The sequence below is a fragment of the Phallusia mammillata genome, chromosome 6, assembly GCF_965637545.1.
Source record: "Phallusia mammillata chromosome 6, kaPhaMamm4.hap1.1, whole genome shotgun sequence".
Taxonomy (NCBI): domain Eukaryota; kingdom Metazoa; phylum Chordata; class Ascidiacea; order Phlebobranchia; family Ascidiidae; genus Phallusia; species Phallusia mammillata.
In genome coordinates this window covers 23,186,862-23,214,453 of record NC_137257.1, presented here as the reverse complement: position 1 = coordinate 23,214,453, position 27,592 = coordinate 23,186,862, and the positions used below count along the sequence as shown (strand labels likewise).

The following is a 27,592-nucleotide window of genomic DNA, read 5'->3' as shown; positions in this document are numbered from 1 at the left end:
TTTACCATCCAACTACTGTCAGACATAGGATGTGTATTCAAGGTACAAAGAAGTGTAATTGTAAAGCAAAAATATGTATAAAAGAAGTGATAAGGTTTCCCCAATTTCAGGTTAGTGTTTTTGTGTGTAAATGCTCCACAAGCTTCTCAGCCTGACAGATATATGTCGTTATTGTCACAGGATGATGGCAAATCTCAAAATGCAATGGATAAGTCAGCTAGTTTTATTCACAAGACTTTGAATGAAAAGAGAGTCTCTGTTGAAGGAATGTGAGATGCTCTGTTGCATTTCCTTTCCCAGCAGTGATGATCATTCTGGTCATGTTGTTGAAGTATGTGTATTGATAGATTGTTATTTCACAATAAATTCAACATGTGGTTGAGGTTATGTTGCCATACTAAATATTAAAGGCATGTTTCTTTTTGATGCAGTCAGCAGGATTTCTCCAAATGGTTGACAAGCGAATCATTACAAAATTGATGACTTGGTGAACGAAGGTGTATGTAATATTGGGAGATCATGAGAGGGTTAAAATCATTTGTGATACATGAGCTGTTTAAAAATGATGATGTACCATCAAGCACAAACAGGAGATTTTTTCCAACAAGAAAGGATGTCGAGAGTCACTTCTACAGGGCATTTACAAAACGTAAGCTTGCAAAAATGGATCAGACAAATGTCCAATGTTTGGCTGATGTGTGGGTCAAGGCTGGTGATCCAGAAGACAAAATCTTTTTTCGGCCATATGTTCCCAGTTCTATACAAACCTCTGCTTCAGATCTTACTGATGAAATAACAGCCCCAGTAATTGCATACGAGCATGTTGTTTGTCCATCAACTTGAGTGGCAGCGGAAACTGCTTCTTCGTTATGGCAATCAATCAATCATTCAATTTATTTTGTTTCAGCGCACAGAATAAACGTACCAATTATTCACAATAAACAGAACAAATAGATGCGTTGCAACAAAAAAGGATCAGCTGGAACCACACGTGGTTATGAATTGTAGCTGACCCCGACTATTTGAAATAATATCTATAATGGTCGGTAAAAAAATTACAGTTTAAAGAGATTTATAATCTCTTAGCGCAGGTAATATTGGGCAAGACATTTGTTTGCTTGATGCTACTTATAAAACATCGAAATATGCACTGCCCTTATTTTTTGTGTGTGTTAAAACAAACATGAACTACCAGGTTGTGGCTAGTTTTATCACACAAAATGAAAGGCAAATTGATATTGAGGAAGCACTATTAATTTTAAAAGAATGGACACCTGGCTGGAAACCATCATTTTTCATGACAGACAAATGTGATGCTGAAATACATGCTATTGAAACTGTTTTTTCAGGTATGTTAATTTTGGTATAATGCTAAAAGTGTGTTATGGTTTCAGTAACTGGACTAAAATAGTTAGTAAACACTTGTACAACTTGCAGTTTGCCATAAATTAATTTGCGACTTTCATCGTGAGCAAGCATGGGAGCGCTGGGTCAAAAAGTCGGTAAATGGTGTTCAAAATAAGGATGAAGTTTTAGCATTTATGAGAGCTGTTGCCAGTGCTGAAAGTTACCAAACAGCAATTCAAAATTTTGAGTAAAATGTTCTCTGGACAGATAATGTTAAACTTCAAAACTATTTGATCAAAACTTGGCTATCACAGAAAGAAGTAAGAATGATTGTACATTTAAAGGAGCAGCAAATTTTTGCACATATATGTTTTAGCGTTGGCTGTGGTTGTATCGAGCAGATCGATTAAAAGTGTTCATTCGAACCAACAATGGTGTAGAAAGACAAAATCGAGTTTTGAAAGAATGCCATACACGTTTCAGAACAGATAAATCTTTATCTGGACTGATTACAGTTTTACACAAAGATTTTCTTCCAGAAGGGAAAACCAAGTACGCTGCTACAAAAATAATCTGTTACATCATATCTGTTTCCACAGTGCTGATGTGTAAAAAGTAATTATGTGCCCTGTCGCAAAATTGGAATCTTGTACCTATTTCTTAATTAGCATGTGTAAACTGTAATTGTGGGTATTATATGCTTCATTATGACTATTGATGTAGGTATGAGCAAGAAAACTTGAGGTCTTAAAGCAACTACAGAAGTTACAACAACTATGTACCTGACTTTTGCAAAACAGGCCAAGAAAACTGATAAAACATTGTATGCAAAGAATTGCGGATTCTACCAATGTGCAATCAAACACAATTGCACGAAATGGAAATGCATTTACAGTTAAAAGTGAATCTACTGACCAAATATACACTGTACAATTTGGATCAAGCGATAAATTTCCCAAATGCACATGTGCAGATTTTACTCGACCATTGCTGCCATGCAAACACATGTTTGCTGTGTTTAACAAGTATGATGATGTTGATTTGTCCAGCTTACCAGAATGGTATTCTCTGTTCACATGGTGTTGGATCCAAGTGTTGTGAACTCTATAAGTGCATCAAAATCGAATGAAGGAACTGTTAAAAGTAATAACATTTCAAGTTATTCGTTGTGTGTGAACACAACTGTGAATTTACCCACTGTTGCGAATAAAGACACTCCAAGACAGCAAACCATCCGGAAATTCAACGATTTGTTGGTTGACATAAAAAATATGTCATATGATGTAACATCCCAAAAAGCTTTGGAGCAAGGTATCCAAGACCTTGAATCTATCAAAGACAACCTGACAGAAGCCTGTTGTTATGAGGGTGGACTAAGAATTTTAAAGATTCCAAAACACAAAAGAAAGATGCCTTTGTCCAAAAGTGGTGATGAGTTACCCCGTAAAAGGCCCAAGGCAAACCCGTTTACATCAAGGGTGGGAGCTTCTGCTAATACCCTGCAGCCATTGTTCCAAGTGACTTCTTTGCCTTCCCCAGCATATAAGGTGGAACCTAGTAATGACAATTTGGCAACAACAAATAAAGTAGCATCTGTCTCATCAAAGACTACATTTGTTAAGAAACCACAGTTAAACAGATTGACACCAAGTATAGACAGCCTAATAGGCTGCAAAGTCCATGAACATACCTTGATTCTATCATTCTCTTTCAATTTTGGAATTGAATTCACTGGAACCAACTTTATCAAAAGATGAAGAAAAACAGCTAAAAAAGATTTGATAATCGCTTCACAGCTGGATGTTTTTTTGGCGAAGTAATCAACAGTTATTTGTGGCAGATAGTGTCTGCTAATGACCATGTGGTGTATCGTGTATTACAGAACAAATAAGCGCAAATATCATACGAGTTGCTGTGATTGCATGAACGTTGTATTTCGTCATCGTCACCTTTTCAGTACTCGACCTTAAATGTCAGTTGTCGCTGTTTAACACCTTAAGCACGATTGTACAGTTGCGTCATCATATTCACATGTGTTGTAACTCTCACTAGTCACAAACCCTCGAAAAAAAGGGTCCTATTGAAAAACTTTGGAATGATATGTCTGTTAGGGGCAAAAAGCCTATTTTTATTCCATGGAACCCATCGTAGTGCCACTGGATTCTTTTGGCCATTGACATTGAAAACAAAAAAACTTATTTATTTAGATCCCATGGAAATGCCCTGCATTAATACAAGTATGCGAATTCGGGCCGCAAAGGAAATAGCTAATTACCTGCTGTCTGAGAAATTTAGTTACCGGATTAAATCAGTGGAAGTGCCAACTAGAACACAGCAGAGCGATTCGTCAAGTTGTGGTGTTCTCATTTGCATGTATGCAAAATGGCTTGCTACAGGCCAAAACCTTGTGCAGCCAGCTTCCACAATTTCATATCGACAAGATATGTTTTACCGTATCTCTGGTAACTGCCTTCAAGGAAGACAGGAAAGAAACAAGTGTAAAATATGTCAGACTGGCATACGGCTAGACAATACCAGCATAACGGAAGGTAATGGACTATGTGTGTGATATGTAAACAAGGTTTTCACACCAAATGTCTTGATACAATTCCAGTATATTCTAATTCAGACAAAGGGCTTATTTGCCCTTAAATGCTGCAACATACAGTTGTGCAAGTAATAGCCAGAAATGTCATTCGTTTCACTTTAGTTGTGTTACAATAAGCCAACAAAGGGAATTCCTTTTTTCATTGTGAAGAAAGATAATTGATTGCTTTAATGTAAGTGTAAATCTAAATGTGACAGAGAAATAAGCATTTTAGTTAAACACCTGAGTGTGATTAACGTACCTGCTATACATAACCTAATAAACATTACCTTCAGTTCAAACATCCAAAATGCATGAGTCTTCACCATGTTTTGACTTGCAAAAACGTTTTTTTGGAATCAAAACTGACATAAAACTTGCAACGTCGACAATACTGAAGTCAAAGTAACCGCTTAGCAACCTAGACGTGACGTAACGGCAATCCGCAGATTTCCGCTGCTGTGATTGGCTGAAAAAGCCCTGTGGTTCGAATTCGGAAACATTTTGGAAATATGCGAACGGTTTATAGAAGCAGAACCCCTTTATTACATTACAATGCCTTGTCATGCGTCACAATAGGAAAGAAAAAAGTACAAACATTGAGAAAGAAAAAAGTGGTTGTTTGCCTAAAGTTCACATAGATTCAATACCTCATCTGATTATTTAGTCTTTGCGATGCGTTTCATATAAAATAAAAAAAAGGGGACCACACAAAAGTTTTAGAGACATTGCAAACACTGACCTAATGGTCAACACAAGTGTTTACGAGCAGAAAAATGCAGACAGGTAAATATCGACAATTTAAATGATATTGTGCATCAGCTAAATATTTGTATTGCTTGTATTTGAGTCGGTTTGCAATTCATTTGCGCAACAAAGAAAAAACAATTGTTTGCGTATAATCTAATGTCTTAAACTCGTCTGTGGTGTTACAAGCTGCTCGTAGATTAATATTGGTAAACAAGCGAGTTTCTACATCTTGCTTGTTGCCTTTGTATCGGACCTTGGACTTTTCATTCAAAACATATCAGACTTTGGAATTTTTAATTCAAAACATTTTAATTGCATGTAATTATCGTGACGTATTTGCCTCGGTTAAACTTGGTCAAACTTCACCTTTTTCTACGCAAAAGCTTGACCAGCTATTAAACCTGTTTTTCTTATTACTGCACCGGTCAATTACTGCTTAAGGCTATCGTTGTATCTCTAATTTACGTGTTAACGGGAACCACGTCTTATTTGGCTTCCAGCCATTCTACATTTGACGTTTCTGTAAAGCAATTTAAGGAATTATATAACGGCATGTGACCTGAACGCTATATAAATCCGCGTCTCTTAGGCTTAAAATCAGACATAAGTGACCATAGGAGTTCAGACCATAAGAGTGCATCAGTTACCGAGTTTTTGCATTCGAGTTGATTTGTGGCGTGGTGACAATTGTGTTGCGTGTTCAGTCGCAAATGGCGCTGTTGTTTCATGCTTTGTCGAAAATATAGATATGGGAATGTTACTTTAGTTTGGCGTCTTGTAGGTTTAGTTAATCAGCTTTAATTTGTTTATTAGAGTCAGATATACGGTAGTGTTCTTAATTGTCTACCACAGGGTCAGTACACCTTTAAGTTTTTCCACAGCAATTTTAACTGATCATTTGACCATGTTTGACTGAAAGAATTGCTGTTGAAATTTCGAGTTACATCTTTCCAACCATCATCTTTTTGACCTTTGGTGACATGGTCTGACTTTTTGCTTTCTATAACATCTCTATATGTTTCAATGAGGGAAAGCAAAAGATCCTTTTCTAATAACTGAAATTAGTTGTTCGAGGCATATTTTGTTGTTGTGGCTTGCTAAGCCAGGGGTCCGCAAACCTTTCAGTCTGGGTCGCGAAATATTTTAAATTTCCCATGAATATAAGGATCGCATCTACAGTATTAATGAATTTCGGCTTTTTTCAACCGTTTAATCATTATTGCATTGTTACGTATGACTACGTAACTGTGACATACAGTCTATGTAACAATGCAAAAAGTTAAGTTTTCTGATTAGCTGTGTTCTCAACACAGACCCCAGAGTTCTCATTTGTTAGAATAAATACGTTCGTTTACCTACTGTTTTATGTGAAAATAGCAACTGACAATATAATAATATTGATAGTCTTAATATTGATATTTTAGATAATTTGTGTTTTCCACAGACTTGATGCTTTAGTCGCGAGAATTTAGAGCAATTTTTTTAGGGTCGCGCCAAAAAGTATTTGCGGACCCCTGGTTTAAGCAAGCCTAAAACCCATGCGGCCAAGACCATGACTCAGCATAATCGAGGATGGATTAGGAATTTAATCTGGATTAAAGTACCGATTAACTAGTCTAATCCTGGATCAATTAATCTTAGATTAAGACCCAATCCAGATAAAGTGAATCTTAATTGGTGAATTCCACCCTAAGCTTAATAAAATTTGACAAAAATATTTTTTTTACCATAAGATTGCAATGATTTCCATTCTTATTGGATGCTCCCATAATTGCTTCATAGTTTGAAAATGTTACCTGACATATTAAGTAGTTCGTTACAATTTAACTAAAAATGTGTGAATAGAGGAAGCTTACTTTGTTTAAAGTATGGCGCCTTGCCACCTTAAGGTTATTTTTAAAATGCAAGTTACTGTAAATGAGTTCATAACAAATACTTTGCCTTTGGCACCCATATTAAGTGCATAGTTCATAACCTGCAAAAATTACAAGGGGCACTGTTGTTTTGTGTGCATGAACATTAGGTTAAATTAAGCATTGCACATAATTACTATTATGTACGTATATAAACTGTATGAGTTAAACACAATTTCATGTAAGCACAGGTACCTCTCCATCAAGCCAATTTGTTTCATCCAGTGTGGAAAACGAAGAGTGCCTTAATATATTAGCACCATTTTTGCAACCGCCATTTCATGTCGTTTTTGCTTCCATAGTTTTTTGGCTATAAACCTAGACCTGCTTTTTATGTTCTGATTAACTTTTTTACAGCAATGGGACTCATCCCGCCTTCTTCTGAAATTTCGATACTCTCCACAATCTGGTTAACTTCTCTCAAATCAATGGGATCTGTATGTTTTTTTCTGCTTTTCTTCTGAAATTTCGATACTCGCCACGTTCTGAATAATTGCTCGCACAATAATGGAATCTGTATGTTCATCCTGCTTTTCTTTTTACATTTCGTGACTTTTTTTGTTAGAGTCAATAGTTAATTAAAATATTAAACGACCACGCGGTGTCGCCACGCAACAGTTATTGTTAGCGGCGGATTTGTATTGCGGCGCTTCTGTTGTCTGATGAAGTCGAACGTTTGAAAGAAAAGTTGAAGAAATTGGTCATATTGCTGATACAATGCCACAATACTGTTGTGTGCCAAATTGCCTGGAAAATAAAGGTGGCCATAAATTTCCAGAGAAATGAAGGGTGGCTATCAAGCGTTGTGACCATTCTAACAGCTGAAATTATTTTGAACACCATTTCCAGATCTTTTTATCCAGCGCTCCCATGCTTGCTCACGATGAAAGTCGCCAACTAATACATGGCAATCTGCAAGTTGTACAATTATTTACTATCTATTTAGTCCTGTTACTGAAACCATAACAAACTTTTAGCTTTATTCTAATTTTTTTTTATTAACATACCTGAAAAAACAATTTCAATAGCATGTATTTTAGCATCACATTAGTCTGTCATGAAAAATGAAGGTTTCCAGTCAGGTGTCCATTTTTTTTAAATTAATAGTGCTTCCTCAACATCAATTTGCCTTTCATTTTGTGTGATAAAACTAGCCACAGCCTGGTAGTTGATGTTTGTTTTAACACACACACAAAAATAGGGGCAGAGCATATTTCGATGTCTTATAAGTGGCATCAAGTAGGCAAATGTCTTGCCCATAGCGAAGTAGAAGTTTTCGCTGCCATTCAAGTTGATGGACAAACAACATAGTTTGTTCTGATGCAATTACTGGAGCTGTTATTTCATCAGTAAGATCAGAAGCAGTGCTTTGTATGGAACTGGGAACATACGGTCGAAAAAAGATTTTGTCACCTGGATCACCAGCCTTGACCCACTCATTAATCAAACATTGGACATTTGTTTGATCCATTTTGGCCAGTTTACGTTTTGTAAATGCCTTGTAAAAGTGGCTCTCGACATCCTTTTTTGTTGGAAAAAATCTCCTGTTTGTGTTTGATGGTACATCATCATTTTTAAACAGCTCGTGTATCACAAATGATTTTAAGCCTATCATAATCTCCCCAATATTACACACACCATCGTTCACCAAGTCATCAGTTTTTGTAATGATTCGCTTGTCAACCATTTGGAGAAATCCTGCTGACTGCATGAAAAAGAAACATGCCTTTAATACTTAGTGTACCGTATTTACTCGATTGTAAGCCGTGGCTTATATTCTTTTTTACCTGCCGTTTGTGCAGCTTATAATCGGGGGTGGCTTACATTTTAATTTTATACTAATATAATTTTTACAACTTTTTAATATATTTAGGGTTTAAAACTTGTATGCAACTACAGATTATACGTGCCTAAAATTACTGGGGGTGCTGCTTCGAGACCGTGTATTGCATTTCCACGGAAAACTGACACCGTAAAACACGTGACTTTGCCACGCAATTTACTAATTTCCGATAGGTGGCGCACGGGATCAATGGCGTATTATATTGGAAAAGTTAACCCGTTTAATTGTGTTTTGTTACTTTCTTGTGACAAAAATGTCTAATATAGGTCGTGTATTCCAAAGAAAAGAATACCAAACTTTCCAGTTTAAGTCTAATGTGCGGTTTGTTACTTTTGTTTGAAAAAATATTTGTGTTAATGCATTTCAGCTAAAAATGAAAAGTTTTGTGTTTAATTATTACCACATTCAAAACATAAGTATGCGGGAGCATGAGGGAAAGGTAAATGTGAAATAGCAAAAGAATGGAAAAGTTCAATATGAATAATTTAAAATATTGTGTTCGTTGCAGAGAAAACGGACAATCAAAAAAAGAGAGAAAGGGTAAGATTAAGGTTTTATCATTAAGTAAAATAGTTTTTGTGTATTGCATAGTTCCAATTGTTTAATATACATCAATTAATTTTTAGATTCATACCATATCAAAAGTTTAGTGCGCTGCAAAGGTTAGTGAATTTTGTAAAATAAGTTTTTATTGGAACAAGCCATACTTTTATTTTAAAGGCTGAAGAGGATTCCCCCAACAGCTAAGTAAACAAAATATTATCATTTATCATGCAAACCGTGTAATGTATTATTTGTTCACAGATCGTTGCCCAGGGAAGTGTTTTTTCAAGAAGTAAGGCCTTTTTTATGAAATTGTAAGTTTGTGGTGATGCCTATTTTGACTGAATGTTGTAATGGTACCACTAATGACACTATTGTGTTTTTATAGAATGCAGAAAAATAAAATGTAAGTTTGTGTTGATGTCTAATTTAATTTAATGTTGTAATGGTACCACTAATGACACTGTTTTTATAGAATGCAGAAAATGTAAGTTTGTGTTGATGTCTAATTTAATTTAATGTTGTAATGGTACCACTAATGACACTATTGTGTTTTTATAGAATGCAGAAAATGTAAGTTTGTGTTGATGTCTAATTTAATTTAATGTTGTAATGGTACCACTAATGACACTATTGTGTTTTTATAGAATGCAGAAAAATAAAATGTAAGTTTGTGTTGATGTCTAATTTAATTTAATGTTGTAATGGTACCACTAATGACACTATTGTGTTTTTATAGAAAGCAGAAAATGAAAATGTAAGTTTGTGGTGATGTCTAATTTAATTTAATGTTGTAATGGTACCACTAATGACACTATTGTGTTTTTTATAGAATGCAGAACAACTAACAGAAAATGTAAGTTTGTGGTGATGTCTATTTTAATTGAATGTTGTAATGACTAATGACACTATTGTGTTTTTATAGAATGCAGAAAAAGAAAATGTAAGTTTGTGGTGATGTCTAATTTAATTGAATGTCGTAATGGTACAACCAGTGCCACTACATAGACGTGCCTGGTCACTCCTGCTCTAACCAATCAGACCAGTCTGCCGCGTCACGGTCCAGTTGTGTTACTTAACGCATCAACGATTGAATTTTAGGGGGGTGTTAAGACTGTGATACGGTAAAAATGTCAATAAACCTTATTAAGGGAGGCTTTTTTGCCAAAATTAGCTAAATTTTGTAGTACGTTGTGCAGCATCACCTTGTGCTGATTCAAATTGCTGTTTTTGGCTGTCATCAAAGTCTTGGAAATAAAATACTAATTTTTGATTAACTATTGAGTTTGCAACCATGAAATTACTAGAAGCAATTTATTCAATCTGTGTTTATGAGACCAATGGTTGTGAGCATTAGTAATCTTACCATCAACTAAAGTTATTTCGAATATGTCTAAACATCGTTTTGTCCCGGAAGACGTCCTGATTCGCTGCATCATGTCCCTGCAAAGCGTTTTCGCACTGGTGCAAAGCAAGATTGGGCTACAAAGTTAGAAATGGTAGTGCTATCTTGTAGAGCAGACCCTGACATTAGAAACCTGTACAAGAGGGATGCGGTGAGGGTATGTGAAAGGCACTTCATTGAGGCTGATTTTGTGACAAGTAAGTTGGTAGCTGCCTCCCATATGTTTAAGCAGATGTACAGAGATTATAAGGAAGAGTGTATAAAAGAATTTAGAATCAGACAGTCAACAGAAAAGTGCTCAAGTTTAAAAGACAAGGTGCTTTAGTTTAAATGAAGTGTAGCGCTCTGTAGTTAATGCTACCCAGGTTAAGATGTTTTGTTTACAATAAGTTGGCATAGGTTTATTTTTTCAGAAAATGAAACAAAGTTCTTGAAGATTGGTGCTTTTCCAACGAGAAATATGCCCAAAAAAAATTCAGATAAAAAATAGCTTTACGCAAGGCTCCACTTAGCAGACCGTTTACAACGTCAGCTATCTACAGAGATTTCTCAGCTGTAAGCAAATCAGTACACAGTCTTGTTTTAAAACCATGCAACCACTGGGTTATTCGGTCTGAAACAAGTATCGAAATATCCATTACACAGCCTTCACAATATGTTCAGGATCAGTATTTCCATGAACAATAATTTTCTTGTTGACGTACATTATTATGGGTGGCCGGCAACTTTTTCTAAAAATATTACTCTTCAAAACACTCCTGTTGCTAAACTTACTGATGATTTAAAAGAATTTAGAATTTGAGTTGGACAAATGGAGGTATTTTCCCACATGGAGAAGGTTTTAAAATTGTAGAAAAGCGCCAAGTGGAGCGAATGCGATACAGCCAACAAGTAAATGCCAAACCATTGGCAAAAGTAGATGTTGCCCACGCACTTCCAAATAGATTAAAAAAAACCTTGCTAGAAAAGGAACAAAGATAATTTTGTATTGCTCAAAACGGTGTGGTTAGTAGTTTTATAATGTACACCAATAGTGGGGAAACTGCTCCTGCTAATCAGTGTTATCAACAGTTAATAGCATAGATATTAATGCAGAAGAGCGCATACATTATGATAATAGCAGTGTGTTTAATGTGTTATCTGTTAATAATTCCTTTCACTAGTAATATACATGTATCAGTATATTTCAATAATATTGTTTGTATGTGTTGGAATTAATGATCTGCAACTAAAGATTGAAGCTTTATTGAATGATTTAAAGAACCCGGTTGAGTTGGATGATGATGAGCAAAGGGATTTTGAACAAATGTACAATAAAGGTATGTGTACTTTTTTGGACAAAAGACAAAACTACACAAGTTTTTAATCTTTTCATGAAATTAATGTGCTGTTTGTAAATTCAAGTTCAGTCAAATGGACACATTGATAGCTTTTGTGAAATGTTTTGGAATGAAAAAGCTAAACAAAACAACAATCAACACCATGGAAACCGGTATCATCCTCAGTTAATTAGGTATGTTGCTTAGTTATAAATTAGTCCAAAGCTATTTTAAAACTTCATTTTAGGTATTGCTTGCTTCTTTATGCCAAAGGTCCTCAAGCATATCAGATGCTTAAAGATTTCAAATCTTTTGGTTCTTCCGTCACAACGGACTTGGTGGCCCACTGGTGGTCCGCGACGTTCTTTTTGGTGGGCCGCGAAGTTTTTTAAACTACTATCATACCAATATGGAAGTTAAAAAAAGTTACACAGTTTGTGTGAACGTACTTTCAAATTTAACCATTTTTCTCAAAAATGTGATACTATAAACTCACTATGAAAGCCCCATGGCGCATAAGATTTCACGTCAAACAAAGCTTCATTACACAAACAAACTGCGATTGTCACGTCACAACAGTATTTGTACTCTCTTTTTTAGCTTTATTTGGTCTTTGCGTAGCTACAAAATGGATAGTTTTTTTCATTGTGGTTTTCTCGCAATATTATACGGTGGCCCACCAAAAAAAAAAAAATTTTTAAGTGGGCTTCGAATATCCTTGGGGTTTATGTAAAAGGCAAGTTACAGTAAAATTCAACAGAACAAATATGTTTTTGAATGTCACAACAAACATGTATGTTGATGCAGGCATTACAAATTCAGCAATATCTTAAATGATTGGCCACTTTCCAACTACTGAGGCCAAGGGTCTACAACTTTTATCAGTGGTTTTGCAAGCCATTTCAAGACTTCACCTGATTTCAAACCTTTGATGCCTTGTTGTCATAGGTATATTTTTTGGGGGTATTTGAATCACATAGTAGGTGTAAAAACATTATATATAGGTGATGGCTGCACCATGAATAGACAGATGTTTAGCATCCTTGCCACACAGTCGGAGGGTGAACCTGACACCTACTTTGCACCCCATCCACTTGATTCTGAACAGTATGAATTAATGTAACTAGTTGAACTTTGTGTTTTGTAGGAAATTGTATTTTATTAGTGATCCTAGTCACTTGATCAAGACCACCCGTAACAACTTGCTGTGTAGCAGACCTGGTGGAACAAGATCTTACATGGTCAATTATCTCAAACCTGTTCCATGAAATGAGCATGTCATCTGCCGACACTTAATTTCTTTGCACAAGTTAACTGTTCGGCATATATATCCGAACACATACAACAAAATGAAAGTCAGCTATGCTGCACAGGTACTGTCTAGTTCTGTTGCCTTAGAAGTCAAAGCCAAAGGATTTCCGATAATGGCCAAGTTTTTATAAGTTATGAAAGATTTTTTTTATATTTGCAACTCAACCCGTGGCTCATCAAACCCCAGTAAAGTCCCCTTTTATTTTTCGGATGATTATCGTCTCCAATGGCTTGAGACAACCTTTATACAGTTTTTTTTTAATGGGATTCAAATGTAGAATGTACACGTAAGCGCAATGGTGAACATTTCTCTGATGCTGAAAAAGAAAAAAATGAAGCTTTCAAAGGTCACACGCCATGGTTTAATGTTTACCGCTCGGTCGCTAATAGAGGTGACAAGAACTCTATTAGTCAATGGGGCAGAATATGTTGTTCTACGAAGATTGTCACAGGATGTACTGGAAGCCTTTTTTGGCAGTATTCGGGAACAAGGTCGCTGGAGCAGAAATCCAAATGTACCAGAGTTTAGTCAAAGGATGCATGCAATCAATCATGTAAGAATGTTAAAAAAAGAACTACCTTAAAATGAGGAATGCTTGGAGATCTGGCTTGATTCGTTACAACACCTTCAATAGGCCTGGCGTACTATGATTTTTAAATGAGTATGCTAAGATCACTGGACTGCATTCACACTTTAGGGTTGATCCCAGTATGTGTACGTCAGTCAAAACGGGGTAGTCATTTTGTATGTTCGTTTTTTTTCCGACTGGTATTTTATAGTTTGTGATTTATGGGTGTGAGTTTTTATTGCAGTTGCTGTAGATGAAACCTAAGCTACATACAAGTTGCTCACATAACAGAGATGTTTTATTGAACTTTTTATGGACTATTATTTAGTAGAACTCAAATCATTACGAAAGGAGGTTGATTGGCCTGAGATCACAGGTAGTTTCATCACTCCATTGCTGCAGATAACCATTTAAACTTTCAAGCACATTTTCAGCAACTAACATTTGGTCAAATACTCTGGTGGATGCTTGTAGATGTTTTCTAGTTTCTAACTCAGTTTCACTAAAAACCGCTTGTGCAATAGGACCAACAACCCAGCATTTTTTCACAGGATGTGGATTATCTCCTTTCATTTGTAAAAATACGTTATTATTGTGTGAATACGTTATGTTTGTGAAACAGATTCCTGAGAACACTTCCTCCAATGTAATCACACACCTGCTGTTCATGGAAAGTTAGTTTGGTTGTAGCCACACATGTTTCATTTTTTACTTCAGATTTGAATGTCAGTAATAGAGGGAGCAGTTCAATTAGAATTGTTCTTCTTTGTGGGCATTCTTCTCCATGCACCAACTTCAAAAAATATTTACTGAACAAAACTGAATTAGGAAAACCGTTGAAGACAGTTAAAATTTTATTACATATTTCACCAGGCATTTCCATCTCACTAGTACACTTTGTAAACAATGCTACATTAGCCCTGGCTTTCTCGATTTGGGATTGTAGTTGTGATAATGTCATATTCGTGTTTAATACACTGTGGTTTCGACCATGTGTGGACAACCCTTGTTGAGTAGCAAACGTCTTCTGACATTTGCTGCAACATAAGGTGTGTCTTCCAGCGGGGGCGAATCAATTTCAACAATTATCTGTGTCAAATGTCTGGTCGCATGCTTCATAGTCGATTTCATTTGCCATCATAACAAAAAATATTTCACTTTTCGAGCAGTACCGAACTAATATCCAACTAAAGTTCACAACGTCTTGCAGGCTACCTTGCACAGAACCACCTCTTTATGTAACACAACTCAAGCGTGAAGCGGCAGACGGGTCGAAAAGGAGCGGCGCTTTTAAGAGAAAGAAACAAAGGATAAAAAAAGAAAAAGGCGATAGTGACCAGTCACGTCAATATAGTGGCTCTTTTTTTTTGTATAATGCTGAACAGTAAAAAGATTTGTAAGTATGCATAGTTACTATGCCATAGTACATGCACCCTATGACAAATGTATTTTTGTTTTTGACCTATTTTTGTGTTTCGCATAAAAAAGAAATATAAGTTTTGGAAGTTGCTTATGGTCTGATTCTTTTAGGTTCATGCGAAAGAATTAACACTTATTAGCACAAAACTACATGGTAGTTGATAACAGTTTAGGGCAGGGATAGTTAACTTTTTTGCAATTGCTAATGAAATATTATGAGAATTCCAACCACACCCATGAGGCTCTCATTTGTGGTCGTTGGCATTTTTGCTAACCCAGGCGCCTCGCCAGTAGCCCTATGAAACTGAGGGTTTGTAGTACAACCACACCTGTTGAGCGTTCGAGCCTTTAGGTCTTATAACCAGCCTAGGTTTGGTTAACCACACCTTTTGAGCCTTCAAGACTGTAACCACACCGATAAGGCGTTCAAGCAAAAATGCTTGCTGGTTAACCACACTCAGGGTATCAAGCAAAAACAAATATTAAAAAAATAATGAACACATAACATTAGGTTCTGCTGTTGTTGGTTAAAACATCTGTACTTTGTTCTAATCTTTATGCATAACTAGTTAGCGTAACTGCCGAAAGGATGTGTAATAACTTTTCTACAGCACAAAACACCCTGTTGCAAAATTCACAACACCTTCACTAACATTTAAAACTTACTTTAAACTTAGTGCTTGCTTTCACAAGTGAAATGAATCATAGCGTTGTAGCAAGAAGCAATTATTTAAAAATAAAATCCATTCTCCTATTTTGGATTTTAGCAAAACGATCAATAACTTTCTCCTTTATTTCCAAATGATAACTAAGAAACTGTTTTTCTATTGTAAGCACTGCAAGTGCATTAAGTCTGTGAATTCATTGTGCTTCTTAAAGAAGTTTTTATCTCTTTCAGTGTCGAAAAGCATCGTTCTGCTTCTGAAGTAGTCATGGGAATAGTTAAAAGGATTTTAATAAGTTTTGTAATTTCACTCAAAACATCCTCCAGATTATTTTCCAAGATTAATTTCAAAAGCGCAATTAACTTGCAATATTCATGAATATCAGATCTACCGTACAACACTTCTAGTTCAGTTTCCAGCTTTGCTTTGTCCACAAAAGGATATGCTTGAGTGGTCACTGCTATCTCATCTGCAGGAAGTTAAATCTTAAAACTAGTGAAACATTTTCTGTCATACAATTTGGCAGCTACCAGGTGTTTAGTGGAAGAGTATCTGTCCATTATATCAACACATATACAGTCACACACCTCCTTGGCCCTGCCTTGAGTGTTGTTGAAGAACTTTCACAGTAATTTGAATTTCTTATTTCAAAAAAAACATACTTAAAATTAGTTATGTATTCATTGACCTTATAGGCTACACTTAAATTTCCCGAGATTGCATTTGGTTGTAAATAATTTCGACATGAGGCATAATCTGATAAAAAAGCTCTAACCAGAACTTGAAATTATTATCAGTCAAGTATTTGAAAATTCCTGTCGCTTCTGCAATCGTTTGATCTGCTTTTGGTGTTTCCTGAATTTCAGTAAGGCATTTTTTAATGGTGGCAAATCTTCATAAACTCTGATTATGGTCGGAATATTGAAGGTCCACCTTGTAGGAGATGGACGAGGAATTCTGACATCCATATGTTTTAGTGATGGGACGAGTACTCGGTATCGATACTCGTACTCGGTATCGAAATATTTTGCCCCAGTTTTCGATACCAACGTGCGAGTACCGAAGGCCGGGTTACACTTTAAGAACATGGGCAACGTTTTGCTTGGGAAAGCACAAAATCGGGAAAGAGCTGCCTACGTTGGCAATCGGTCGTGTCGGTGTTTAGCTGTAAGTTACAACAACATAAATTGGAGGTTAAGTTTGGCCAATTGCTGGAAGCTGCTACTGGTAAAACAATCGAAGCTGACTAAAATGCTTAAGCATCAACCGCCACCATAGAAGTCTGTGTTCTTCGGTGAATTTTAACGTTATTTGTGCCGCCGTCTTTTTTACTTGGACCATAAAACAGGATTAATAAGGTGAGTACAATTGATTGTTTTACGTTTTTAAATTTCCAATCGACTTTGCCAAAAAAATGGAGACCAACATTGTTCAGCTAATGCAAAAAAGGGAAAGAGTATAACGTCTCTGTTCAATGCCAAACAGGGTAAGAAGTGGCACTTTCACTGCAACAAGTTTAACTGCGTTTACCAGTTTAGAACAGCGCTCATATATTGGGGTAATTTGGCGAAAACGCAACTTGTCAATCAATATTTTTAGTGCACTTACTTAGACGCACAAAAGCGGCTAACGAATTTGCATTTAAAATGCATCCAAGTTATCCGGTAAAAGCCATTTGTTAAGTGCTGAACGCGAGCGGATAAGCCGAGCTAAATGTAGGTGCTTTTACTGTACCTAGAGATTAACGTTAGTACCTAAAAAAATGCTATGCGACGTGTTCTGATATTTAAATCATCACGTCTGGCGTCACCGTGTTTTTTACTTTTCTTTGGCCAGAGCTTACAATGTCGAAATGCTCTGCAAAAACACTTAGCAGTAAATCCGCATTTCACCACTGTATAAACACTGCACATTTAATTTCTGTGCATCAGATGTTATGCTTATTGAACTATTTTTGGCAACAGAATCACGCACAAATAGTTAGGCATTAACATGATGCAACAATGCTTTAGTTTTTACGTCACATTCACCAACAATGAACATTGTGTCTATACTTACACGCCGTTCAGACATCATTTTGTTTGCATGTCTAGAAACTAACTAAAAGACTGCATCTTTATAAACTTTGCTAGAAGCGTTAACACTGCGGTAGCGTTAACAAATGTATTTTAGGGGACTGAATAGAATTATAACCCACCTAAAGTGTTACATACGCACGTGTTTTAAATGTAACTTCAGTTTTTTCTCAAATTTTAGTTAATAGAGCAATGGCCAGTGCATCAAACTGGACAAAAAGCATTGTTTGGAAATTTTATGACATCGCCGGAGAAGATGAAAGTAAAGCTGTGTGTAAACTCTGCAGTGTGAAAATTGGAAGGGGATCGTCCCATAGTAACTTTAATACGTCTAATATGTTGAATTTTGAACGCAAGACATGCTGCTGAGTTGGTTGAGGAAAGAAAAAACGAAAAAGAAAGGAAACGACGAAGCCATGATCTGCTGACACCTCAAACTAAAAAGAAAAGACTCCTTGTAGGCTCTGGGAAGCAGCAAACTTTAGAAAATGTTTTTCAGCGTAGAAAGATTTGGGATATAAATGACAGCAAGGCCAAACAAATTCATAAGTATATCGGTGAGATGATAGCCATAGATTTGCAGCCATTTTCTGTAGTTGAAGACGTGGGTTTCACAAGGCTGATGAACTACATATGTCCAAATTTTCAAATACCATCTCGAAAGTATATCAAAGAGAGCATTATTGAAGAGATATTCTCTAAGGTTAAAAGTAAAGTACAGGATGGCATCACCAAAGCCACTTATATATCCTTAACGTCTGATGGCTGGACTTCCAATTCAGCATTTTTAAGTGTCACGGCGCATTGGATTGACGAAGACATGAAAATCAAAAGTGCCATTCTTAGAGTGTCTCCAATGGCAGTGTCTCATACTGGTGAAAACATTAGGGATGTTCTTGAAGAAGCACTGAATCAGTTCGACATTACCAAACAAAAAATACATCTCCTTGTGAGAGACAACGCAGCCAATATGGCAGCTGCAGCTGTACACGCCGAAATAGTCCCTTCCCTGTTTTTTACATACATTGCAACTCACAATTAATGATGCTATTTTTGCCCAAAGATATGTGCAAGACATCATATCTACTTGCAAACAAATAGTTGGATTTATTTATTTATTTATTTTTGTTTTGTTTTTTTCGTTTTTATTTTATTTTATCACATCCACGTGTTAAACGATGTACAAAACACATAACATATATACACTGGTACCGGTACCACATCATTGGTACTTGTCTTTACTGGTACCGGTACTAAATCAGGTCAATCCCCGCTTCCTCCATAGCTTGTAATAAAAAGTCGTCACTGCAATCTGTGGACAAGCTTTCAATTTCGCAAAAGCATTGCGCGTCCATTCCACGGTGCTCGCACCGTCTTCCATCATCTATATACGTTGCTGGCATTATTATGCTTTCCAACACTCTTCGGTCTTCTTCTTGGCGTTTTTCCCACTCGCAAGGGTCTTCGAGCTTCTTCTTTTCGGCCTCGTATTCATTTCTGGTCTTCATAGGCACTGCTGGATCTATAGTGTGCCGCCTGATGTCATACGTCTCACCGAACCTAGTTACCAGCTCTTCACCGTCTTCTTTTTGCTTTTTTTCTGGTACTTTCGTTTCTTGTACCAGCTTTCTTTTTTGGCCCGGTGATGTGGTACTGGTGTTGGGTTCTTCGTCACTCTCATCGTCACTACTTGCTGCATTAAATTCATCTACTACGTTATTAACATAGTCGGCCATTTTTACTATGTCCTCATCTATGGGCCTTTCATTTAACAATTCCGTCATCACTTCCTTGGCCAGCTCTATCATTACTTCGTTTGTTCGTGACCCCTTAATTTCTTTTTGGCTGCCAGTCTCTGGGTTCTTTGCATCTTCTGGCCACATTGCTTGTATGAAGCGCCTCTTCATTGGCTGGAGATCGCCAAGACTCGCCAGTTTTATCATCGGGTTCTTTGTGTTGGTGGTTATATAGGCACATGTCGCCTTGTTGTCTTGGCGATCTCCATGGGTCTTTGCGCTCCAATTACTATGATACATGAATTTAACTGCGCTAATTAGAGCATCATTATTAAAGAATGATGATCCGGCGTCATCGATTTTGAGGACTTTGTGTTTGTGGCGCAGCGCCATCTGCCCCACTCCTTGCGAGTCATTGGTTAGAGTGCTCGCGTACTCCATGGGAAACAGGAACTGACCTAATAAGGTCTTGCCCTTTCGTGCTGCCCCATGGAGGCAGAAGTGGGGTGCGAACCTGATGCCGTCTTGTTCTTCATTTCTGGCTTCCAGCGCTGCGCACACTAGAGCGATCTTGAGCTCAAACGTGTTGAGTTTGCCGTCATTCCATTCGATTGATTTTGCCTCATTGATGATATCATTGATTATTTTGCATGCTTCTTTGACGCTCCACTCCTCGTACTTTTTCTTATTGACACGCCTGAATGCTTTTTTCATTTTCCTATTCGCCTTCCCAAACGACACCGTGTTGTACGCCCGTTTTGCGAGCGTTTCTGGGAAGGCGAAGTCCTTCTCGAATAACCTCTCCTTGAAGGCGTTGCAACTGGGCTTCGTATCGAAGCTATTCGCTACTTCTTCTGCTATTCTTTGCCATCGACTTTGGTTGCCATATTGTCTTTTTTCTTGGCTGATTTTTTCCATGAGTTCCGGAGGCACAATCTGTTCTTTTTTGTACATATACTTTATGTATGCACTCATATCCTTGACGGGGGCGATATACAATACGCGGATGTTCATCGTCGTCAGAAGCTTTACCACACTTTTCTTGGTCAGAGCGGTTGGCCTGCCATTGCCAGTCTGACTCACTGCGATGTACAGACCATGACGGTGGCCCTGATTGGACTGGCCCCGTTCCGCGTTCCCCAGATATATTACGCCACTTGGGGTCTGATGGATCCCCTCTATTTCCCCGTCGGTTGTAAATGCCCATTTTCGGGCGCGATAATTGCTGTCTTCTTCTATTGGCATGTTCATCTCGATAGACGTCTGACTTGGAGCACGAAGCGTCAAAAGGAAATCAACAAACGGACAATCATAGCTCCAAATTGGAAAACATCACCCCGAAGAATCTGTTCCGGAAAACATTTTACGGAGCCGGGAGTGATGTATCGGACTCGGGATTTCATGGATCAAACATTGGACTTTAAATTCAAACATTGTGTCACATGCAATATTAGTTATGTGTTTTGTTTTGTTGCAACGTCTTAAACGACCTTTCGTACTAAGTGTTTGCAACCTCTTAAACGACTTTTCACACATAAGTGTTTGCAACTACCGCAAAACATAGTAAGCACTTCGCGGGTACGTTTTATGCAACTAATCTCGTGACCCGACCCCTACATAAACAAGCATTTTAAAACCTAAAATATAGAGAGAGATAATGAAGACAGAGACACAGTAAGATAACAACCCAGTGCTGTTTGGTACTTGTGTGGTTAACCGCTTGTAGCGCTGTTGCTATGTTTCATCAAAATATAGACTTGTAAATATTAACTACATTGTTTGGCGTCATTTAGACTTGGTTTATTCAGCGATAGGTTTGTTTGGTCAGATTCGGAGTGTTTTCTATTGTCTACCTTCATTGGTCAGTACAAGGTAAACTATGAATTAGATTAGAATTAGAGCTTACTCGATAATTCTAAATTAGATTAGAACTAGAATTACCGCCATTTTGCTCTAATTTGCCCAATTAGACAACTAGAATTATCCAGCGGTTTTGTCAGCTGCAAAGGTGAGTGAATTTTTGTATCATTATTTTTTTCGAAATAAGTTTTATAGGTGTATGTTTTATATTTCACATCATACCTTTATTTTATAGGCTGAAGAGGATTCCCTCAACAGCTAAGTAAACAAGATGCTATAACATTTATCATGCAAACCACATAATGTATATATTTTTTTTTCAAACATTAAGGCCTATTTTTACAATCTGTGTCTTTGACACTATTGTGTTTTTGCAGAACAAGGAACCAATTCAAGAAATAGAAAATTTAAGTTTGTGATGTTGCCTAATTTTCTTGCGAATGTTGTTATGGTACATGACACTATTGTGTTTTTACAGAACGAGGAACCAATTCAAGAAATAGAAAATGTAAGTTTGCGATCTTGCCTAATTTACTTGTGACTGTTGTTATGGTACAAGCAATGACACTATTGTGTTTTTGCAGAACAAGGAACCAATTCAAGAAATAGAAAATGTAAGTTTGTCATCTTGCCTAATTTACTTGTGAATGTTGTAATGGTACAACTGACTATTTACACTATTGTGTTTTTGTAGAATGCAGATCTGTAAAAAGATATGCAAGTATGCAAAGTACAAGCACCTTATAACAAATATATTTATTTTATTGACCTGTTTCTGTGTTTCGCAGAAAAAGAAATACAAGTTTTGGAAGTTGCTTATGGTGTTTTTTCTTTTAGGTTCGTGGGAAAGAATTAACACTTATTAGCACAAAACTTCAAGATAGTTGATGGCAGTTTAGGGCAGGGATAGTTAACTTTTTTGGCAATTGCTAATGAAATATTATGAGAATTCCAACCACACCCATGAGGCTCTCATTTGTGGTCGTTGGCATTTTTGTTAACCCAGACGCCTCGCCAGTAGCCCTATGAAACTGGGGGTTTGTAGTACAAACACACCTGTTGAGCGTTCAAGCCTTTAGGTCTTATAACCAGCCTAGGCTTTTGGTTAACCACACCTTTTGAGCGTTCAAGACTGCAGCAGACTTCCTTGGTTAACCACACCGATAAGGCGTTCAAGCAAAAATGCTTATTGGTTAACCACACTCAGGCGTTCAAGCAAAAATGCTTACGGAATAAAAAATTAACAACTATATTTTACACTAGAAGTTCGTGATTTACCAGTAACCGATGTTCCTATTTTCACAGAAGAAGATAGAAGAACACCTCAGTCAGTTTTAAATTCAATTGTCGACTCCATAGGAAACGATAACATTGGAGCTGCAGAAGAATTTCAAGCACCAATATCATAAGAAGATCCACAAGAATTCAGAACAAGAAGAGGAAGAATCATCAGAAAACCTGCACGATTTAGAGACTAAATCATGAATTGTGCCTAATTTGTATGCAACCTGGTGCACGAAAACGCCTGTTCAGCATTTTCTATTATCAGAAGAGATTATAATGAAGCGAGTCTATCAGCGGTCAGAACGTATGTCAAGGCAGTCGGTACCATCAAAAAAGAATATGGCCACATCAGATTTGAATAGACTACAATACGAACATGACGCTCAATCGCTCCTAGAGGACAGCTCGATGTACCAACGGTTTAAAAAGGAATCCACCCAAGACGTCCAACCAATCCATCAAATGGGCGCTACGCTTTTCGGATGGCCTTTGTGATAATGTGATAATTTTTCATCGTATCCCGCTGTTCATGCGCCCTTTCGCTTGTTGCTCGCAATCATTATTCATTGCTCTGATGAAGCCCTGCCGATCTGGTGGCCGAAACGTCAGAAAAAATACAAGTTATGGACAAAAACAACTAGTATTTTTGTTTAAAATTACACCAGTTGAAAGACATATTCGTTAAATATGCAACCTGGTGGACGAAAACGCCTGTTCAGCATTTTCCATTTTGTTTTGTGGGTCATAACTCGCTTTTGACCAAACGTAATGGCAACAGTTATTTGGCATTTTCTTAAATTCTTACATAATAATATAAGCAACTTGTTTAGGATTGCTTCAATTCCGGCAAATTTTCGTTTTTAGCAAAATGAAGCATTGTATTTTTAGCAACTGATGTACATAAACATGAAAAAAATAAAGTATTTATAATAAGGTTTTGCTGTCAACAAAATTTCGTTGTTTGCTGCTTATAATTCTCTTGGTTACGTCAAAAAATGAAAACTAATCGGTAGTGCAGGGGTGCACAACCTTTTTGCTACGACGGCGGCATCGCAGATTCTTATTTCACCAACAGCCGCCATTTACCTGCTTATTTTTGTTTTAAAATTCCTGATTTAAAGAAATTGGTTTAATATATATACGAGGTCCGGCTAAACAGAAACGAGACTGACGTCACAGATTGCGTAATACAAAAGTCTCACTCAAATCAATGCTTTCACAGAGTTTCATAACATCTGTTGAGTATTCGACAGATGTGTTGTCACAATGACATTGTTGCGTTTGTTTTTAGGGAGAGTGAAGGTGGTAAAGTATCTGTTAACAATTCCATTGAACTTTTGACAACTGCAAAATGACAACTGAACAAAGAATCAACATCAAATTTTGTTTTGAACTTGGAAAAACAGCAACAGAGACTTTGAAGATGCTGCGTGAGGCTTATGGTGATTCATGCATGTCGAGAGCAAGAGTGTTTGAATGGCACAAGCGATTTGTGGAGGGCAGGGAGGATGTGGATGATAATCCAAAATCAGGAAGGCCTTCCACTTCCAAGACGGATGCAAACATCGAAAAGGTTTGTCAGTTGGTTCGCAGTGACCGCCGGCTCACTATTCCAATTATGGCTGGCGAACTTGGACTTGACAAAGAAACAGTCCGAAGCATTTTGGTAGAAAAGTTGGGCATGCGAAAAGTGTGTGCACCATGACAATGCACCTGCTCACACATCCCTCATGGTGAAGCAATTTTTGGTCTCAAAGCAAATCACCACATTGCACCATCCACCTTACTCTCCAGACCTTGCTCCTTGTGATTTTTTTTCTGTTTCCAAAACTGAAGGGGATAGTGAAGGGAACACGCTTTGAAGGGGTTGATGATATCAAAACTAACGTGATGGCACACATCAAATTCATAGAAAAAAGGGAATTTGAAGAATACTTCAGGGCATGGTCAAGAAGAATGACAAAGTGCGTGGAAGCCGATGGCGAATATTTTGAAGGTGACCGTTAGAGGTCACATTAGAGTTGTACTTTGTATTCAAAGTGAACTTGACTTGCTATGGGTTTTAATAAACTTTAAAATTGAACAGTCTCGTTTCTTTTTAGCCGGACCTCGTATATATATATATACATAGCAAATTGCTATTTTTCAGCGAATGTAGAACCCTAAAGTTTCCCGAAAAAGAGTATTTATATTGTACTTTGAAAAGATCTTCGTCGTACCCCTGATTCAGCGCTGCCGAACCCCTGGGGTTCGATCGAACCCCGGTTAAGAACCACTGTGCTGAGGCCTTCGCTGTATCAATTTGATTTTTGTTCTTCCTTCAGAGTCTTATGTTTGATTCATTGCCATCAAATTTGCGCGCAGCTGCCCTATTGCCTAATTTTTCTGCAACATCAATGACTTTCTTTTGAAATACTATACCAGGGGTGGCCAAGCTGCGGCTCCTTGGACCTTTGATTGTGGCTCTTTAATGTTGCACATGCAATAACTGCAAAGTTTAGTCAAAAAACGTTGTTGAGAAATAAATAATTCATTGATAATGGAGGTAAACCTGTGTGTCTTATCTGTCCAGGTTCGCTCAATCATTACAAAACTAGAACTTGAAAATCATTTACAAAACTAGAACCTGTCATTACGAATCTAAACACAATAATTTTCTCATCATATCAGCCTAATTTCAAACACCTTGCAGCCCAGGTGGTGACACACAGTATCACCACACACCAGTCATTATTTGATAGTGTAGACTTCATTATTAGTGAATAAATTCGTTTTAGATTTTTTGTGTTGCAGCTCTTTTAATTAAAACTAAGTTTTCTGATATGCGGCTCGAGCATGAAGCAGGTCTGGCCACCCCTGTACTATACTATAACTTGCTCTCTTAACACTCTTGGTGAAACTGCTATTTAAACTGTGAATTGAAACTGATAGGTAGAGAACTGAACTCTCGCTCTTTATATAGCTGACGTGTCTTGCGCATCCATTCTGCACATCGGATCCGAATTTCTGCCGCCGAGTTCGAATATCTAGCGCCATCTAGGTGTCGAATTTTAAACTACAGTAGTACTGTATATGGCGGCCTCCATATGATATCCGGTCTGCGATGGAGATTAAAAACAAACAATACTTGACAATGACACACCATCAAGGACTGCACCATCGCATCAAACGATGTGTCGTCAGTTATAAATTTTACTGAGTGTTGGGCAGGATGGCTGAATGTGATGCGCGATTGACAACAAACAAGAAGAAAGATGTGATTTCAAGTTTTATTTCGATGAAAATTTTCTTCAAAATTGTTGTACCCATGCATAATGCGCACCCCAGATTTTAGGACAATAAATTGATTAAATTTTGCGCATTATGCACGGAAAAAGACGGTAGCTAAAATCCAGCAATCTACTTTCGATTTTCTGAAATACACATTCTGCTGAAAAATTTTGAGAAAACTCAACGAATATTTTTCAAGATGTCTCAATTAGGGAAAAAGAAGGACGAACAATCTGTGGTTCTTGATAGGATAGAATCCCTGAGGGATGAGGTTCGGGAGAGTAAAACCTGCAATGACTCAACCCTAAAAGAACTTATCAATGAGCTCAGGGAAATCCGCAAGAGCCAAACATTCTTGCAAGAACAATATGAAAATATTAAAACTCAGCTGATAAACAACGAAGCTGAAATGAAAACCTTAAAAACTAAACATAGGGAACTCAAAAAGGCTGTAAAAGAACTGCAAGCACAAACCATCTCCAATGCCGAGAACTTAAATGATCTCGAGCAATATGGTAGAAGACCATGCTTGCAGTTAGTGCCTGCCCTATTCGGAAACGGAGTGCACAGATGACTTAGTCATCTCTGCTGTAAAGAGGTTAGGGATTACAATCACCAAACCTGACATTAGCATCTCTCACCGACTTAGGAGAGCTTCGAAAGATCATCCCCACCCGGCAATCATTACCAAATTCATTAGCCGGAAGATGAGAAATGCCATATATTCCAACCGGTAGAAGCTGAAACACTCGAACAAAGGTGTAGCCCCAGTGAACGAAATTTTCATCAACGAGAGCTTGACCAAGAAGAACCGTGAGAGATTTAATAGCTGTCTCCGGTTTAAGAGGGAACATCAATTCCATCATATCTGGACAAGAAACAGAGCGACATTTCTGAAGAAGGATGACAACAGCAACATCATTGCCATCCACAGCGACAAAGACTTGGTAAGGCATAAGATTTGTTAACACTTGTTTTATGTAAACCCCAAAATTGTTACCACTTTTCTTCCACATGAAATGCAACAAATGCACAAATAATATCCACAATAACACCCCATTCTTTTGTACCCGATACCTTTTGTCTCATTTACCATTTAGCAATGTCAGTAACACAGAGCTAGTAAATGCTGTTTCACTGGTAAAACCACCATATACACCCTGTTTACCAGCAAACATTGATCACACCCATTCAGATTACTATGATTGTGCATCCGTGAACTATGCCCTGAAAAAACTCAGCAACAAAGATATGTTTATGATGCATATCAACATTCGAAGTCTGAGAAAAAACAAACGTGCTTTAGAACAATTCCTGTCTGATATGGTAAGATCCCCTGACATTGTTATGATATCTGAGACCAGAATAACCCTTAACAGCATAATCATCGGTGCTGATATCATGGGATATAACTTTCGTCAAACTGATACTTGACATAGTGCAGGAGGAGGAGGAGTTTATATAAAATCACACATTTCATATCGTATAAGATCAGGTGTTGAACTTAATTAATTCCCCAGATACTGAAAGTCTTTGGTTGCAACTCAAATTGAAACAAAAAATGTTATATTGGGAGTAATATACAGACACCCAAAACATTCATTTGAAGGGTTCCAGGATGCACTATCATTAATTTTGTATCAGCTCAGTGATACCAACCTTCCAATTTATATTTGTGGTGACTTTAACATAGATC

At 37.2% G+C, this 27,592-nt stretch overlaps 1 long non-coding RNA gene and 1 pseudogene across 1 annotated transcript; both read left to right on the top strand.

Annotated features, from left to right (window-relative positions):
- Nucleotides 1-519: 519 nt before the first annotated feature.
- Nucleotides 520-3,972, top strand: LOC145234512 (uncharacterized; annotated as a pseudogene).
- A 17,848-nt stretch (nucleotides 3,973-21,820) lies between these two features.
- Nucleotides 21,821-22,213, top strand: LOC145234056 (uncharacterized). The gene is made up of 3 exons (XR_013861261.1): nucleotides 21,821-21,850; nucleotides 21,927-21,956; nucleotides 22,037-22,213. It is a non-coding gene; the product is annotated as an uncharacterized LOC145234056 (long non-coding RNA).
- Nucleotides 22,214-27,592: the final 5,379 nt, after the last annotated feature.